Source organism: Grampus griseus (genome assembly GCF_964374135.1).
Source record: "Grampus griseus genome assembly, chromosome: 7".
NCBI lineage: Eukaryota > Metazoa > Chordata > Mammalia > Artiodactyla > Delphinidae > Grampus > Grampus griseus.
Window position 1 is genome coordinate 92526059 of NC_139001.1, and position 14889 is coordinate 92540947.

A 14889-nucleotide genomic window follows, 5' to 3' on the forward strand; every position below is an offset into this window, starting at 1 on the left:
CACTCGGAGAATTCCAGAAAAACAAAGTAGACTAGTGAAAAATGCCTGTATTGCCCTTGGGTGCCATCCATCAGAAGGAGACTAACCCCCAGATTTTATTTTCTGTGTTAGGGGAAAGCCAAAAGAACGGGAACAAAATCCAATTAACAAAAACATAATTGATTTCAGAAATCCATGAACATAGAGCATCATTCCTGCTCTTCAAGGAAAACTCTAACAGCAGCAAGTGTGGTTAACAACACAGAGAGCTAAACCATTTATTTATTCATCTTTTAAAAATATGCTCTTCTTTTAAAGCCTTGGGAACAAAGTATAATCCAATCACACTGTAAAATATTGACACTGGAGCATTGCTGCAGTAATGAGCAAAATCCAAAGGAGCACCACAGCAAGACACCTGTCAAGGGCCCCCTGAGTCCAAGGAGGCCTCTGAAAGGGGTGGCGTGAACAGCCGGCTCAGGACCCTTTCAAATGCCAGAGCATGTCCAGGCCACTGCAGTCCTGTCACTATTCTGACCACATGGGCATCTCCATCTGGCCCACCTGGCCTCCTCCTGGACTCCCAGCCCCCAAAGAATCCTCGCTTTGTCACTTACAAATTTTAATACAAGACTTGACCTGTCCAAAGCCACAGTTTTCTCAGCTGTACAACGGGGAAGACAATATTTACTGCCCAAGATTATTTTGAAGATTAAGAGGAAATGCATGTGAAGTCCTTAGTACAGTGCCTGGCATACAGTGAGCCCCAGTGCCTTTTTCCCTTTCCCCTGAATCTCTTAGTCCCCCTGACTCTTCCAGACTCCCAACTCATACCCTCTCCTAGAGCATGATGGTGTTGATTTAGCAATGATGTCTCATTTTATTGGTATACATTTATCCAACCACACAGCAGCAGGGTAAATTCTTGACAGCCGGAGGTGGCTTTAAAAAAAAAAAAGATAAACATACAAAACAGGGGGGAAAAAAAAGCCAGAGAGGGCTTATTATTTAATAAACACATAGCGTGTATGTGCCAATCTTAGCTCTAAATCTTTACACACATTGACTTGGTAAATGGTCATTACTTTTATGATTCCCATTTTACAGATGAGGAAACTGAGGCACAGAGAGAGAGAGACAGACTAACTTGCCAAGGTAGCAGCTCATCAGCTGCTGTGCTGAGATCTGAATTCATGAGAACTGTCAGAGACCAAGCTCTTAACCACCAGACCCCTTGTGTTTCAGACTTCTGTGCCCCATGGTGTCTACCACATGGAAGGCCCTCCACAAAGACCCATCAACAGAAAGATGATTTAGTCAACAAGGATCACTTTGCACATGAGGAAACCGAAGAAAAGAGAGGTTACATAGTTTGTCCTAGGTCAGAGAGACAACGGGGAAGCAGATGATGGCCCAAAGTGTCAGATCCCTTAGTGGTTTGCTCTTTCTGCCATGCCACCCTGATGGCCTTTTGAGGGACAAGCCACCCACCTCTGATGGAAGAGGTGGAGAGGGAAGCCCATGAGCGAGCCTCAGTTCATGATCCGACACCTGGGGCTGGTGATCTCACCCCATAACCCCGCTCACCATGTCCCTCCATGTGGGATGTTCACACTTTGGGTCAGTCATAACTGCATACTGGCTCTGACTGTCAGGAGTACTTAGGGTTGTGCATGTGCAAGACAGCCATCTGAACCTGAGCACACAGGCCACTGGCAGACCAGGGGAGGGAAGCAGAAGCCCAGCCCAGATGCCTCAGGACGCTTACTTACTGGTTGGGATAAATCTTCACCGACTTCAAATAAGCATCTCAAGTACACGAGGTTTTCCAAACAAAATGCCGCTTCTGGAGGGCTGCAGAATTGCCTTTCAGGTATCATTTCTACATCTTTTCACAATTCAGTAAACTAGTTTTTAAAAACTTAAGAGCCTAAATCCCTAATGTTAACCCTTTGCAGTCCATCAACATGTTACCTTGTACTGCCAGGAAAACTCCCTGTTGTGTGATCTGCACACAGTCTCAGGGGCCAGGGGCTGAGTTCAAATCTCAGCTCCTGAACTTGGTAGTTGTGGGGCACTGAGCTTTGTGCCTCAGTTTCCTCATATTTAAAAGGGTGATAATCACGGTACCTACCTGTAAGGATTAAATGAGTGTGTGTGTACGTATATGTATTACACATATATATGTGTATACAGGCAGACCTTGATTTATTGGACTTCACAGGTACTGAATTTTTTACAGATTGAAGATTTATGGCAACCCTGCCTCAAGGAAGTCTATCAGCACCACTTTTCTAACAGCATTTCCTCACTTTGCATCCCTGTGTCATGTTTCGGTAATTCTTGCAATATTTCAAACTTTTTCATGATTATTATTTCTGTTATGATCTGTGATCAGTGATCTTTGATGTTACTATTGCAAAAAGATTATGACTCACTGAAGGCTCAGATGATGGTTAGCATTTTTTAGCAATAACGTATTGTTTAATTATGGTGTGTACCTAGTTTTTTTAGATATAATGCTATTGTACACTTAGACTACAGTATAGTGTTGAACATAACTTACATGCCCTGGACAATCAAAAAATTGGTGTGACTCACTTTATTGCAATATTTGCTTTATTGTGGTGGTCTGGAACCAAACCCACAATATCTCTGAGGTATGCCTTTATATATATATATATATATACACACACATGCACTAACACATATATATACATATTGTGTATATACTATACATATATACATGCATGTAACTATACCTGTGTGTATGTATGTGTGTATATATATTTTTTTTGTTGTTGTTATCGTTGGGAATATTGTTATTGGGAATATTTATTGTTGGGAATATTTGGTCTGTTAATACCAATATCTGCAAAACACAACAACTTCTAAACACAGGATAATAAAACTTGAATATTAACATTCTTCTTCAATTTTGTGTAAACTCTGCAGTACGGAAAATATACAAACTTCGAACAGCTGCAAAAATAGTATACACACACACATATATAACTATACCTGTACATACAGGTATATACAGATATACACAGGTATAGTTATATCTATTTGGTATATAGTTATATACAGGTATAGTATGGGTTGAATTTTTCCCCCCAAAATTCATATGTTGAAGTCCTAACCCCCAGTACCTCAGAATGTGACCTTGTTTAGAGATAGGGTCTTTACAGAGGTAATCAGTTAAAATGGAATTATTGGGGTGGGACCCTAATCCAGTATGACTGGTGTCCTTATAAGAAGAGGAAATTCGAACACAGGCATATACAGAAGAAAGACAACATGAAGACAAAGGGAGAAAGTGGCCATCTACAAGCCACAGAGGGAGGGCTGGAACATGTCCCCTCACACAGCCCTCAGAAGGAACACCGTGGTCTCAGACTTCTAGCCTCCAAAACTGTGAGAAGACAAATTTCTGTTGTTTAAACCACCCAATGTGTGTGTGGGGCGGGGGGAAGGCACCACCACTCAAAAATGTACCCAGCACACGGAAGTGGTAGTACTTAACTATTAGTTACTAATAGCAGTAAATAGGTTATACATCACAAAGTGTATAGTTTGACACTGCACTCTAAAAAAACCCAGACCTGTGGATATAAAATCACAAAAGAGGAACTACAGGACGACAGCAGTCCACATGTAGGCCACTGCAATACCAGGCCGGCCAGGCTCAGCTCTTCAGATTCAGACCCAACCATAAGAGCTGCATCATAACCAGTAATAATGTAGAGTCTCTACAGCTTGTTCTCAGTCCTTAGTGCTCTTCTCTGACTCTTCTAAGTCAAACATGGGCCAATGTCATCACCGCTTTAACATTAAAACAAATATTTCCTACTGTTCCTCTTTCCAGCTTCCAAATGAGTTTAATGGAAATGTATTATATCAAGGCAAGCTACAAAAAAAATGAATGGCATATAGTATAGCTAATTATCTGTGAATTTGTCTCAATATTATGCAATCAAATCGCAATGCAGACATTTGGAACTGAGGCCGATGTAAGGTTGCAACTGCCATCCATAACCCCTGATTGCCTATTTTTGTGTTCACCAAAACAGTCTCATTTTCCCTCATTGACTGTTTATTATAAGTCAGTTGTAAACTTGAACTCTTGATGTAATATAGATTTATGCTAGTACAAAATCCTGATTCTCACCTGTGTCATGCATTAGAGAACTGCAGAAGATTATGTGTGAAAAAGGGGAGGATTGTGATGGTTGATTTTAGGGGTCAACTTGACTGGGCCACAAGGTGGCCAGATATTTGGTGAAACATTCTTCTGGGTGTGTCTGTGAGGGTGTCCCCAGATGAGGCTGACATTTACATCAGGAAACTGAGTAAGGCAGACCACCCTCCCCAGTGTGGGAGAGCCTCACCCAATCGACTGGAGGCCTGAATAGAACAAAAAGACTGAGTAATGGAGAATTCCCTCTCTGCCTGACACTGAGCTGGGACGTAGGTCTTCTCCTGATTTGGGGCTTAGACTAGAACTTACACCATCAGCTCTCCTGGTTGTCAGGCCTTCAGACTCAGACTGGAACTATATCACCGGCTCTCCTCAGCCTCCAGCTTGCTGACTGCAGGTCTTGGGATTTGTCAGCCTCCAGAATTACATGAGCCAATTCTTTACAATAAATTTCTTGATAGAAACAGAGACAGAGACAGAGAGATCTCCTACTGGTTCTCTTTCTCTGGAGAACCCTGACTACTAATACAGTGGCTGTTCTGTTACTGGTTAATATGTCCTATACCACACTCTTCAGGAGAAACTGCTCTTTGAATTTCATTAAAATAAACTTTGCTTGAGGGTGTGGAGAAAAGGGAACACTCCTACACTGTTGGTGGGAATGTAAATTGGTATAGCCACTATGGAGAACAGTATGGAGGTTCCTTAAAAAACTACAAATAGAATTACCATATGATCCAGCAATCCCACTACTGGGCATATACCCTGAGAAAACCATAATTCAAAAAGAGTCATGTACCACAATGTTCATTGCAGCTCTATTTACAATAGCCAGGACATGGAAGCAACCTAAGTGTCCATCAGTAGATGAATGGATAAAGAAGATGTGGCACATATATACAATGGAATATTACTCAGCCATAAAAAGGAATGAAACTGTGCCATTTGCACAGACATGGATGGACTTAGAGACTGTCATGCAGAGTGAAGTAAGTCAGAAAGAGAAAAACAAATATCGTATAATATCACATATATGTGGAATCTAGAAAAATGGTACAGATGAACTTATTTGCAAAACAGAAATAGAGACACAGATGTAGAGAACAAATGTATGGATACCAAGAGGAGAAGAGGGGGGTGGGATGAATTGGGAGACTGGGATTGACATATATACACTACTATGTATAAAACAGATAACCAATGAGAACCTACTGTATAGCACATGGAACTCTACTCAATGCTCTGTGGTGACCTAAATGGGAAGCAAATCCAAGGAAGAGGGGATATATGTATACATGTGGCTGATTCGCTTTGCTGCACAGCAGAAACTAACACAAGAGTATAAGGCAACTATACTCCGATAAATAAACAAACAAACAAACTTTGGCTCCTGTAGACACCATTGCTATGTTCCTTCCTTTCTGGAGAACAAGAATGGCGGCCTTGATCCACCAAAACACAAGGTTTTGTTCAACCACAGGGACAGCGCTGATCCTTACAGCTGGCCTCTTTGTTTTCCCTTCATCTTAGAGCTGAATCACAGAAACGGCTTACTAATCTTGTTGTACACACCAAATTCTTTTTGGAAAAGGGTACGTATACTCAGTAAGTAATTTTGACTTATTGTAATAAGTTACTTGTAAGTAATAAGTAACCTGTATATCCAATTTTATCTGCATCTACCTTCTTATAATAATGGTCAGGTATTTTCCACAAAAGAAACAAGTGAATGTTTGACTTTTCTTTTCCCACTCTTTTCTTCTTTCTACCCGAAGGTAATTCCTCCAGACTAGAACTGAATAATGTAAAAAAGTATGATTTGAAAAATGTCACATCACCTGACAGTTTCTGAAGCACCACCATGTTCTCTATAATTATTTTTAACTGTAGGCTCAACAGGCAGATATATTGGCTTATCTCCTCCTGCCCAGGTTCCTGAAAGACAAAAACAGAGCAATTACTGTTAAAGGAAAGAATTACAAAAATCATGCCTCCTTAATGAAAGGCACAGGAATAGAAATATTATTATCTAGCTTTGCTGGTTCCCAGTTTGAGCCTCTTGTGAGCCCGTCCTGCCAGTAATTCTCGGGGGAGTGGAGAGAACCTTGCACTGGGTGGGGTGGGGCGGGGGGGTGGGTCAGTATCCCGGGGTTCCAGGCCTGCCCCTGCATTTAGGCAGCTGGATGACATTGGGCAAGTCAGTTATTCTTTGCAGATCTCAACCACCTGTAAAATCAGGGGTCTGGAATGCCTCATAATTAAGGTAGTTTAGCATAATGGTTAGGGTACGGGTCCTGGGCCAGCCCAAGTGACCTTGGATGAGTTACTTAACTCGTTGCTTCTGTTTCCTTATCTGTGAGATGGAAATAAAAACACACTTCCTCAGAGACTCTTTGTGAGATTTAACCAAATTAATACCTGTGAAGTGCACAGAATACAACCTAGCCCAGAAGCCTTCTTAAATGACAGCTATATATTATGATTATCCCCAAAGTGCCTTATCATTTTTAAATTATTCAACTCCATGACTCTGATACCTCCCCTAAAATTCTTAGTATTCTGGGATTTCACCATTGGGATAGAAAGTGAACACAGAAGGAAAACATTGAAATTGAAGAGTCACATTTTTCTCTCTTTACCAATATATTAAGAGAAAGTTAAAAGTCATAGAAATTTCTCAAGTTCAAACACAGATAAAATAGGCCATTGATATAAAATGAGCAATTTCACAAGGCAGAAGCCTTAAAAGAGCTGGGGAGAAGGGGAAATGTTTTGTCTTTCAAGAGAAGGAAGCAATATTCACCAAGCACCCAGTGTCTGTACGGTACTCTACCACCTCATTTCATTAAACCCTCCAACATCACTACCAAGCAGTTATTACTGTGCCCATTCTCCAGATGAGGAAGTGGAGGCTCAAGCAGGCTGATCACAGTTCCAAAGGCATATGGCTCTTCAAAGGCAGACTCAGATTCCTCCCACTCCTGACTGCAAAGCCTGTGCTCTTCCACACCAGAAGGCTGGCTCCAGAACATGGACCTTCCTCCCTCAGGGTGACAGTGGTTAGGGAGAATTTGGTTTTTATAAAACAAATTATAATTTAAGTGCATCGGAAATATTTTTGGTTTAGAAGACCCCTTACATAAGTTTTGATAGGAAGAAAAAATAAAATCAACTCTTCTGAAAAATGCTATATCACTTCCTAATTTCTTAATATTAGTAACAGGAAAGTAAGAACAGCTGTCAAATTAAGGATTACAATGGAGTAGATAATTGGAATGAAGTGGAAAATAATTTGAAATCAGGTGACCTAGGTTTCAGTCCTGCTTTTAGACAGTCACTAGCAGAATACAGTCACTGTCTCAGATCTGATTAAAGATAACTGCAGTGCCTCTCTCATAATTTATGACCTTGGAGTAGAAGATGAGAAAGCCTCCAATCTCTGTGTCGCTAGTTCTAATTATTTGGTCTTGTCTTAACAAAAAAGAGTGGTTCTAAAATATCTTACAAGTTTGAACACTCAGATACAATCTGAAATAACACCTCTACAAATTCTTTCCAGACTCCTCCCATCACCAGGAGAATCTCAGAATTCACTCCTGGCCCCAGATCTGGGCCTCAAGATTCCATAATTACCTACAAGCCCTGGCTGCAGGTATTTCTCTCAAAAGCAGGTACTAAGGCCCAGGTGGCAGAAACCAGCTCTTCATTTTGGTTTGGGGTTTTCTGTTTGTTTGTTTTGTTTTGTTTGTACATCTCCTATACCTGGCACTGTGGTGTACCAAGTTCATGTTCAGAAAACAATTGCTGAATGAGTGACTGAATCTCTGAATTACATTTATCTGTGCCTGGGTATAGCACCAGTTACATAATTTATGCGGCACAGTGCAAAATGCAAATTAACCCCCCTTGTTCAAAAAGCAGGAAAAAACGTGATGTTAAAGGTACTAAAATATAAAATTTTCTCCTTTGTTCTGTGCTCTCTCTCTTAACCTGTCACGGTTTCTTTTATTTGCTATTTAATGTCATTCTAAATAAAGAAAAACCTAAATTTAAATTATTAGCAAAAACCTTGTTCATCTTTATATTGCATCGTGCTAGCTTTAAATGCAACTATAAGAGACTTCACAGGTCCCTGCCCACGAGGTCGGCCCAGCCTGAGTACAGTCCAAACAAATTAAGGTATAAATGACTAAATTCAAGTTTTCTCCTGGCATGAGTTTACACTACAGTAGCAAGCAAAGTCAAGGACATCTGCTGATGGTAGGAAGAGGGTGTTGTGGAATAGCTTTCTTCAACTTGTAATAACACCAAGGAAACCTCTCATTTAACTGATTGCAAACCAAATTTATTCCCATGGAGATGAAGTCCTCCGACGGGACACAAAATGTTCAACTAAGTTTCTATCTTCTTTGGGAAAAAAAAAAAAAGAACACAGGCTTCCCTGGTGGTGCAGTGGTTGACAGTCCTCCTGCCAATGCAGGGGACATGGGTTCGTGCCCCGGTCCAGGAAGATCCCACATGCCACAGAGCGGCTGGGCCCGTGAGCCATGGCCACTGAGCCTGTGTGTCCGGAGCCTGTTGCTCCACAACGGGAGAGACCACAACAGTGAGAGGCCCGCATACCACAAAAAAAAAAAAAATATGCTATTGATATAAAGAATTATGGATAGAGCAAATTGCTGGATTTTATTTACTCATATTCCATTCTACCTCCGTGCCTGTAAGAGGCTGGCAAGATATTATATCATAATTATGGACTCGCTAGCAGCTTCAGTATCAATGGATCCTATTGTTCCAAGTCTTTGCAAGCTCACGAGGTCCCTGGTTGCATCACACAGAAAAAAAGGAGCTAATTGCATTGCATATTTCTACTTCCCCGTTCCCACCATTACCCACATTATTCCCTGTGGGTTCTAATTAGCTCAATCAGAGCTAGGGAGAATAAAGTTTTAAGCAACTTCAAATAACTGTGGGGTCTGCTACCACCACAAAATTTGGCAAAATGTTATCCTTACCCAAATACCATTTATCTCCCATTCCCGGAGAAGCTGGATAGCGTTTCTGGTGTGCTTAGATTTCACTAAGGATAATAGCTTCTTAAATAACATCAACCTAGCTGGTTTGCATTTTGACGTTTTTGTGGAATTGGAGGGGAAAAAAAATCCACTTTGAGTATAATTTTTGTTGGGCTCTTAAGGGGTAGCTGTGAAAATAACAACCAATAACTCTTCCGCGTTCCCTTTCCACTCCCGTTTTATCATCAGCATTGCCCAGAATCCTTCCCTTTAAATCCTTTGCAAACTGTAATGAATGGTACTTAGGAAAAGGATTTCCTAAAGGGTTATACTCTGAGAAAATGAGCTTAATTACTCCAGGTACCAATCAATGATTTAAAGTTTTGAGAAATCACTTTTTTTTTTTTTTTTTTTTTTTAGTGAAAGCACCTAAAACTTCTCTGAACAGAAACAAGACCGGAGTCCCTGCTTCTTCCCATCACATCACCGCATTATTAACTCATCTGGCTTCAGAACCTCAGTTCTAATCAGAAAGATGGCTCCTGCGGCTACACTTACAATCAGCTCAAAGCCAAAACGGCCTCATGCAGTTACCCTCCTCACGTCTACAGAGGACTCCTAATGAAGAAAATCATTCGAAGGTGACTGATACGCTGAGACCCGGTTTGTGGTATCCAATGGCTGGAGCTTGGGGGTTCACACCAACTGCCTTCCCCTTAACCTCCAGCCTCCATCATAGGGAAGGTCAGACAAAACAGGGAGAGGAGACCCAGAGACTTCCAGAGAGGACCTCAGGAGACAACCTCGACAAGAGGCCAAGCCTACTGCCTCAGGCCTGAAAGCAGCCCACAAAAACATTTTGTTTTTCCCACCTTTCTCCTCCCTACCCCAATACATCATATTTTATTAGTGGCTAATATATATTTTTTTGTCCGTGTCACACCACATTCAGAACTTTCCCCAGCAGGGGTTGAACCCATGCCCTCCACAGTGGAAATGTGGAGTCTTACCCACTGGACCCCCAGGGAAGTCCAAAGAGTGGCTAATATTTAAATATTGAAAGTATTTTTTACATAAAACTCCAGGGTGTCAGATTCTTTTGATGACTCATATGTTCTGTAAACAGGAGGCCCACATTCTGACATGTTAAAAATTGGAAAGGGCCGGGCTTCCCTGGTGGCGCAGTGGTTGGGAGTCTGCCTGCCGATGCAGGGGACACGGGTCCAGGAGGTTCCCACATGCCGTGGAGCGGCCGGGCCCGTGAGCCATGGCCGCTGAGCCTGCGCATCCGGAGCCTGTGCCCCGCAACGGGAGAGGCCACAACAGTGAGAGGCCCGCGTACCACAAAAAAAAAAAAAAAAATTGGTAAGTGCCGAGTCAAGACGGCCATCTTTCTACAGAGACTCCATGTTCTGTCAACCCCACCCACCAGGCTGGTTCGTTCTTTCAGCTGCCTCGCTCCTACAGACATATCAGTTTGGTCCCCTAAATCCAAATCCCAGGGTTCTCCATATGGACCTCTTCTCCAAGTTTCCTCAGTGGGTGGTTGGCCTTGTCCAAACTGCTGGCCCATAAAGAGAGAAAAAGAGCAGAAGGTTCTATTTCTAGAAACTTACATAGAGGAAGGAACAGGTACCGTCATTCCCTCATTCAATACATATTTATTGAGCAACCACCTTGTGCCTGGTACAGTTTGAGGAGCTGCAGTCGCAGTAGCAACAAGATCCCTGCCTTCACGAAGCTTTCTTTTTCTCCTGAGACGGGCAATAACTAGAAAAACAAATATGCATCACATTGGACAGATGGTGAGTGCTGAGAGACTGAATATACAAACGGATGACAGAATATATATATGAATAGAATTCTCACCCACACCTGCAGCAACCTGCCCAGGAAACCAACCCAGGAAGCCAGCCTGTTATAATCAGACTTGCAGGACGTCAGAACACTATCCCCAGTGATAGTTTAGGAAGCCAGACAATAGCCCCGGTAACAGCTGGCTCCAAATGGCCAGGACTTGATTAATAACTGGTAGCTTCCCTAACTTTTGCCCTTGCTTCCAACTTAGGACCAACCAGAGTAGCAAATATGCACCCCTAACCATTCTCAGAGGAGGTCCCTTCTAGTTAGCCCACCTACAGCCTCCCCAGGACGACAGCCTCCAATCAGGGCGCACCTGAAGCCTCCCCTTTTCCACCATGAAGCTTAGCTACTCCTCTGCGTGCCTCTGAGTCTCTGCCACACGCAAGGGATGGTGGCGGACTCCCTTGCTGGAGCAAACTCTGAATAAGCAGCCTTGTCTTGCTCTCATCGGGTTGAGCTTTGGAGCAAAAGAGAGTAAAGGGATGAATGGATGGGGAGGTTGGGAACGAGGTGACACTGGGGGGGTGAGAAGAGAGGAGGAGGGATGGAAGGAGCAATGGGACTCATGGAAAAGCATCCCCCCGAGCAGAGGGAACCGCAAGAAAACAAGCTGGTGTGTTCTAGAATCAGTGAGCAGAAGAAAGGTGGGGGAGAGTGCTATGGGAGGAGAGCTGAGACGTAGGAGAGGCCAGGCTGCAGGGGCCTGTCGGCCACGGGAAGGACTCTGGATTTCCTCCTGGGTATAACTCAAAGGCACTGTCAGTTTCTGAGCAGGACTGTCACATGTCCGGACCCCACGCTCAGCCTGCTGTGTGGGGAATAGAGGGCAAGGGTGGAGGTGGCAGAGAGGTTACAGGCCATCACAGGGATCCACGTGAGAGGCGATGGCCACCAGGACCGGCAGGGAGCAACGGGATAGCTAGACGCGGCCAGATTTGGGATATTAATATTGCTGGGGAGTTGAATAGAAGGTGATTAAGACAGCAAGGCATCCTATTCCCCCTTCCTCCTATTTTCCAGCCCAAATTAGAAACTCGTCCTGCTTCCAACCCTGACACTCCCAACACCACCCTCTTCAAAGTCATTTGCCCGGCAGTACAACTAGATATAGACCTATGTAGCCAAGAGTGGATGAGGCCAAGCAAGTGGCCTGGGAGTTTGTGAGGCGAGAACAGGAGCGGTAACAGCCAAGCCAGGGTGGTCTTTCTGAGAAAAGTTCTGACGCCCCTTATCTAAAAGGCTCCAGCCAACGGAAGAAGCCTCCAGGCCTCTCAGAGCGCCTTCCCTCAGAGGGCCCAGGGTTACTCTATTTCTGTCAGCTTTACTCCCCTTGTCTGGTGGTGCCTGAACTCGTGGCCGACATTGTGGACGCCCACAGTTTCCAATCCCCATGTCTGTCTGGCTCCCATGTCTGTGCGAGCCAGCCTGGCTTCCAGCCATCTTTCCAGGCTACAGGGGCCTGGGAATGTGAATCCCACCACCCCACTGCCCGTCCCCCCAGCAGCCCTGGGCAGTGCCCCGTAGGTGGGGGGTGAAACACTCCAGCTTTCTTACCCCTTGGCCAAGGTTGTTTCGAGGTGTGTGTTTTCTACCAAAGTGACCCACTGTAGTAACCAGCCCGAGGGCACCCTTCCTGTCTTGCCTCACCCTTACCTTACACTGCCCTGCCCAATCAGCAGCTTGCCCTTGAACTCCTGGCTCAAGGTCAGCTTCTGGGGGACCGAAATTCAGACCACCTGTTATGACCCGAATGTTTGCGTTCCCCCAAAACTCCTATACTGAAACTCTAACTTTCGGGGTGATACTATGAAGAAGTGAGGCCTTTGGGAGGTGATTAGGTCATGAGGGTAGAGCCCTCAGGAATGGGCTTTAGTGCCCTTAAAAAAGAGACTCCCACAGGGCTCCCTAGCCCCTTCCACTATACAAGGATACAATGAGAAGTCACCGGTCTACAACCTGGAAGAGGACCCTCACCAGAACCTGACCTTGCTGGCACTGTGATCTTAGACTTCCAGCCTCTAGAACTGTAAGCAATACATTTTGACTGTTTATAAGCCCCTGTCTACGGTATTTTATTATAGCAGCCTGACTGAACTAAGGCAATACCGATGACAGATTTTTTTTTTCAGTTCCTAGATAGTATCCATGTATTGCAAAACAAAACCCAAATCACCTCCAGGTCATGGTTTATAAATACCATTGCCTACTAAAAGGAACTATGCTCCTTGGAGGAAAAGGCTGATTCTAGGGCTGGGGCAGGGAACATACAAGATCATGGAACATCTAATACCAAAAAGTGAGGAAGTGCTCAAAGAATGACAAGAACATGTCATAGGAGGAGGCATAGTAGGCATAGGAGGCAGCTTGAGGGAGTTCCCACTGGCAAAATTTGGGACAACTTGAATACCAAAACAAAGAAAAACATTAGTGTCTTATAACCAACTGAATAAAATAAGAATCCGTGAGTCTATTCAGATAATAAAGAACTTATATAAACATGAAAAAGGGAAAGCTCCTCCTTTTAATGAAATGTTTACTAATAAGTCTAGAATTCGTGAAACCATCATAGAAAAAACTGAGGCGAAAAAAATCACCAGTGATGCTAAATCTAGGAAAAAAATCTAGAAAGGAAAGTGTGATGAGGAATGCGGTATTTATATGGTCTCAGAGTATCTCCCCACAATTTACTTGTTAATTATAAAGGAGAAAATAGTACCTATACAGTAGAGAAAATGGAACAAAATAAAGACCATCCTCTTAGACATGCTCAAAGGTTGTCACTTATTCCTTAGTGAGAATGGTATGGAGAATAAGGTCAGAAATCCAGTGACTATCACATACACCTTTGTTATATACGCTATGCTTACATCAATGTGCTAGTGACATGTACATGGGTGTAAGGCCATTTTTAACTGCTTTCTTTACTCTTTTCATCAAGACTAGGTTTTGTTAGAGAACCATGCCACAAGCCAGATGATCCCCCTCTGACCATTCTTCAAAATCATCAGTGTTCAGGGCTGAAAGACAATGAAAGAGGCCATGAGTGAAGTTGAGTGAGGTAAGGGAGCTCTCACAAAGCCAATGGCCCCAAGGGAGCTATGGTCACTTCTGGTCCCTAAATGAATATGCCTGCTACCTCTTTTTGCTGCTTAAATCAGCTTCCTACCTTGTAGCTGCCTAACATTTAAACGCTAAGTTGCAACATAATCATCTTTCTCTGCCTTCCTTTCCCTGCATTGAAAAGATCGGGGCTCTTTATATTTTCTTTTTCTTTTTTTCAAACCAATTCACAGATGTTTATCAATTTAAATCAGAAGTTTTCGAACTTTTTTAGCGCCAGGTAGTGGGCTGAATGTCAGCCCCCCAAAAAGATAGCTCTCATGTCCTAATCCCCAGAACCTGTGAATGGGACCTTATTTTTTAAAAATTCCTTGCAGACGTAATTAGATTAAGTGTCTTGGGATGAAGAGATTATCCAGGATTATTCCTGTAAACCCTAAATGCCATCACAAGTATCCTTATAAGAGAGTGTCAGAGGGAGATCAGACACATCTATAGAAGAGAAGGTGATAGGAAGATGGAGCAGAGAGATGCAGCCACAAGCCGAGGAATGCCAACAGCCACCAGAAACTAGAGAAGGTAAGGAATGACTCTCTCCTAGATCCTCGAAAGGGAGTGTGGTCCTGCGACACCTTGATTCCAGACTTCCGGCCTCCAGAGCTATAAGAGAACACACTTCTGTCTCTTCTTAAGTCACCAAGTGTGGCGATTTGTTACAGGAGCCACAGCAAACAAACACAGGGCAGAACCTTCCTTCAAATGACATCTTAC